This window comes from Toxorhynchites rutilus, chromosome 3 (assembly GCF_029784135.1).
Source record: "Toxorhynchites rutilus septentrionalis strain SRP chromosome 3, ASM2978413v1, whole genome shotgun sequence".
Classification (NCBI taxonomy): domain Eukaryota; kingdom Metazoa; phylum Arthropoda; class Insecta; order Diptera; family Culicidae; genus Toxorhynchites; species Toxorhynchites rutilus.
Window position 1 is genome coordinate 281,651,420 of NC_073746.1, and position 5,472 is coordinate 281,656,891.

Consider the following 5,472-nt stretch of genomic DNA (forward strand, 5'->3'; position numbering starts at 1 on the left):
ACTCTCTTGGTCACCTTCTCTTCTCCTTCTGATTGATCGGCTTTTCTGCGCTCCCTCACAGTTAAAACAAACTGATTGCATGTTGTCTTGTCGATGTCCTCAGGCGTCGTGCACAAATTACGTAACGCAAAAATCCGGATTTTGAACCTCCCCCCCCCCTTTCGTAACGCAATTTCCTATCTCCAATAAACAGAAAGTAACGCAACATCTAACCCCTCCCCCCTTATCGCGTTACGTAATTTGTGCACGACGCCTCACGAAAAATGAATGGGTTTCACCACCAGAATATCATTTCAGTATGCTTTTCATGCGTGATTGAATCGGAGAAGGTGTGGTTTACGATGACAATTTGGAAGGCAAACTAGAGGAGAATGAACTCTCTGAGTATGAAAATTTCGGCGACTGAGCAATAATCGATTGAAAATTATATAATTTTGGCGATACGAAACATTTTCCGTTTTTCATGTTATGCATCCATTATTGGATACGAAAATATCCTACTGATGGGAAAGAATAATCTTCAGAAGCTTTCCAGCTAATTACACTTGATTGAAAAATTACGAAATCAAATGTATTTGGTCGCTGTGTTCGCCATATAATTAGAAAACATTAAAATAAACTCTTTCGCATGGATGTATTCTTCAATTCCCAGGGAACTGGCAGATTATTTTTCAGCAACGATTATATCTTTCCGGAATTTTCTCGATGCTGTATGGCATCCAAACGAAAATTCTCGTTTCAGTTTGGCCTGCAAAAAACTTTTCTGAACTCTAATCCATCAAATTTGGAGCCCTGAAAAGGGCCGTTGATTATATGCTAAGCTAATATAGCACCCTCTCCTTGGATTCGACGGGCCAGCTGAATGTCCTTGGGCATGATGTGACGCGTTTTATGTGGATAGCACACAAATTTGTATCTTCGAATAAGCCTCCTGCAGCGTCATAACCGCGGAACTTTGGAAGCGCAAGTCGGTTTTGAAGTCCTGAGCAATTCCACGATCCAAAAGCTGCAAAGGTAGCTTGCGGATCAGCAATTCGGTCGACTTCCGATAGCGATGAATTTCACGCAAAGTTCCCGGTCGATAGTGATGTGGCTTCTTCACCTATCATGCGGCTGGTGCGCTTATCCGAGCTGCTTTCGTGTGCCTTACCACTGAAAGACTAACCTGCTATCTGCTTGGTCCCAAACAAACGAGTCGCGAGAGTAGAGTACGAAATGAACGAAAGCAAAGGAAGCGTCATTTTATAACCTGTTTTCGAAGCTATCATTAAGCTATTGAAACAATTTTCCGACTCTATAAATAGCAATCATATAACTCTTTTTTTTTTTTTTTTTTTTATCTTCGCTTATTTTTCGTCGGCCTATTTCCGCCACTTTAGTGCCAATCACCGACATCAGGGAGGCGACTCCACCTGTTCCTACCTATCAGACTCAACAACTCATGAGCCGGGCCAACTTCTTTTACTTCCGCTCCGAAGGAAGACGTAACCAGAGATTTTTCGCCTCAGAAAATCCCAACGACGCCAGCTGGGATTGAACCCAGGCCGATCGGATTGTGAGGCTGTTACGCTAACCATACAACCACTGGCGCCGTCTCATATAACTCTTGGACATTTTATCTTTTGTATGAAATGATTATCACTATTCCGTTGATCCGAAGCAGAATGAATCACGCTTAAAGAAGGAATGGATTTGGCACCTATCGGTATCGAATTATCATCGACACCACAATTTTCGCTAAATGCTTCTTTCAGTTCGCCTCCTGCAGCGTCATAACCGCGGAACTTTGGAAGCGCAAGTCGGTTTTGAAGTCCTGAGCAATTCCACGAACCAAATGCTGCAAAAGTAGCTTGCGGATCAGCAATTCGGTCGACTTCTGATAGCGACGAATTTCATGTGAAGTTCCCGGTCCATAGCGATGTGGCTTCTTCACGCTTCCTGCGGCTGGTGCGCTTATCCGAGCTGCTTTCGTGGTGCCTTACCACCGAAGGACTAACGAGCTGTCTGCTTAGTCCCGATGAAACGAGTCCTCACGGTGCGAGAGTAGAGTAAGAAATGAACGAAAGCAAGGGAGTGTCATTTTATAAAACATAAAAGAATCGAATGTAAACCCCACCCTCTTTATTATATAAGCTTACTGTATACTCACGAATATAATAAGGGTGGGATTTAGATTCTATACTTTTATGGTTTATAAAATGACGCTTCCTTTGCTTTCGTTCATTTCTTACTCTACTCTCGCACCGTGAGGACTCGAGCTCGTTAGTCTTTCGCAGACAGCTCGTTAGTCATTCGGTGGTAAGGCACACGAAGTCAGCTCGGATAAGCGCACCAGTAGCAGGATAGGTGGAGAAGCCGCATCGCTATCGACCGGGAACTTTGCGTGAAATTCATCGCTATCAGAAGTCGACCGAATTACTGATCCGCAGCTACCTTTGCAGCATTTGGATCGTGGAATTGCTCAGGACTTCAAAACCGACTTGCGCTTCCAAAGTTCCGCGGCTATGACGCTGCAGGAGGCTTATTCGAAGATACCAATTTGTGTGCTATCCATGCAAAACGCGTCACATCATGCCCAAGGACATCCAGCTGGCCCATCGTATCCGAGGAGAGCGTGCTATATTAACTTAGCATATAATCAACGGCCCTTTTCAGGGCTCCAAATTTGATGGATTAGAGTACAGAAAAGTTTTTTACAGGCCGAACTGAAAGGAGCATTTAGCGAAAATTGTGGTTTCGATAATAATTCGTTACCGATAGGTGCCATGGATATGGATTTCTTAATGAAGAATATGAAATACATGACATGATGTAGTGAATATATCCGAAGAAATCACTTTGGTGAAACTGCATTATAAAATTATTTGTGTACGAATGCCGCAATCGATAGTCGACTCTAATTTGCGCTGGGTAATTCGGAGGACTCGATTCCTCCTTTGAACATTAATAATCTCTTTCTGGCAAAACGATGTGGTATGAATCACATTATTTGAATGATAGAATGAAGAAGTTTTCTGCCAATTTCCTTCAACCTCCAAACGTATCTTTCTCCCGTTTGTCGTTTTCGCGTTCGCTAATCCTTTCTCACAACACCCATTTCTCGTTTGAGAAATTGTTGAGTAAACATTGTTTGCCAGTGCGCGTAGAGCGGGAATTCCTAAAGATTCATTGCACCTCTAATAAATTGCCGAAAGACGTGGTCTTACGTTGATCGCACTTGATTGAAAAAATCCAAAACGAAATGTATTTGGTCGCAGCATTATATGAATAGAAAGCAAATAATCGCTCGAAAATGACTTGATTTTCGCGATGTGAAACATTTTCCGTTTTTCATGTTATGCATCCAATATTGGATACGAAAATTTCCACTGATGGGGAAAAAAAATATTCAGAAGCTTTCCTGTTAATTGCGATTGATTGAATAATAACAAAACCAAATGTATTTGGTTGCAGCGTTATATGGATAGAAAACATTAAAATAAACTCTTTCGCATGAATGTATTTTTCAATTCCCAGGGGAACTGACAGATTATTTTTCAGCAACGATGATAGCAACGAGAATTCCGCGCGTGTATGTGTGTGTGTGTGTGTGTGTGTGTGTGGCGGCTGCTCCGATGTTTCAAGCGGAACCGTGGCATCACTCTCCTCCTGATGGATTCCCTTTTGGCCTTAGGTGCACAAACAGGCTCTTGGTGACACCGTTCATCAGCGTTTTCATGATAAACGAAATTAGCTTCACAACAACAGCGACAACATGCTCCAATCGCTGTTCAATCATAACTGAGTGGGTTTACGAGCGGCGCTCGCTTATATACCGATTGGTGATTTCAATAGCCTGTTTTGAAAGCAATTTTAAGACTATTGAAACAAGTTTTTGGATGAAAAAGTAACAAGTATATGACGCGTAGACATTTTATCTTTCAAATGAAGTGTTTATCATACCATTTCGTTCAGTTGTTTAAGAGCTATTAACGCTCAAAATCTCGGTCTCCAGCGTAACGCTTTCGTTCTCGAAACTTTGGTTTTACACCCCGGTATAGAAATGAAAGACGTAGTCCTACGTCAAAATCATCCACATAGTGATGTTTTAAGATCGCTTCAGCCGCTTGTGGAAACTGCTTAGAAAATTCTTGAGCGTTTCGATTTTTTATGAATTGTGCTGCGGATGGGGAGCACGTAGATCCAAACGTCGCCACTTTCATTGCGAAAACCTCAAATTGTTTCGACGGATGATCTCTCCAAAGAAACAGCTGCGCCGATCGATCTTCCGGTTGTATCAATATTTGGTGGAACATTTCCGAAATATCCGCTGTGATGGCGACTTGGAATTGTCGGAATGGACAAAGTACAGCGGGAAACGGAGTAAGGAGATCAGGACCAGCTAGTAGATTGGAGTTCAATGACTGACCCTGGACCTTGGCTGCAGCATCCCACACTAAACGTAATTTGTTTGGCTTTCTTGGATTGATTACGACGTTCAACGGTAAGAACCAAGTCCTATTCGCGTCTAATGCGGCTATTTCCACCTGGCTGAATTTGTAGGCATATTCTTTGGATTGATACTCCTTCATCTGCTCTCGCAATTTGTCGTAAAGCTCTGGTTTGGACGCCAAGCGACGTTCAAGGCACTGGAGTTTTCTTTCCGCCATTGGTCTGCTGTTTGGAAACTGAATATAGTCGTGTTTCCACAGCAAGCCCGTCTGAAATCTCCCCGTAGGTGTTCGAACCGTAGTGCGCTCAAGTATTGCACGTGCACGAATGTCATCGTCGCTTTCTACGATCGGTGAAATTGAACCAACACTTTCCAAAGCGAAAAAGTCCTTCACGAGATCATGGAGCTCCTGATCGGGCGAACGAGCACAGATGTGAAACTGTAACTGGACCTTAGAATCAGGACCAGCGTTGATGGCTCCATAAACCGTCCAACCTAACCGAGTTTTGGAAGCAATCGGTTCATTTCTGGAATCTTCACGACATTTCAGAGATGTTTTTAAATATGAGTTGTCTAAACCAATTAAAATGGTAGGAACTGCACTTTTATAGTTACGGACTGGTAACCCACGAAGATGAGAAAATTGTTGACTGATTTCCGAATAATTCAGTGACTGAACTGGTAGATTCATTTTTTCAACTGTGTGGATCCTTCTTAATGGATGCCGTTTCGTATGACCATCACCAGAGATTTCCAGATTAATCAGTTGTGACTCGTTTTCTGTACGCTCGATGTCATTTGTCCACTGAAGACAGAGTGGATTTACGTCGCCTCTCACTCCCAATTCCTTTGCGATGTGGGATTCCACCAGTGTGGTGGATGAACCGTCATCTAGGAACGCATATGTATCAATGACTTTGCCATTCCCATGCAGTGTTACAGGCAGTATCCGGAAAAGGATAGTTGGTTGGAGTTTGCGATGCACAGTAACCATACTAGTTGTCTTCGGAACTTCAACGATCTGTGACACCAGTGGCTTT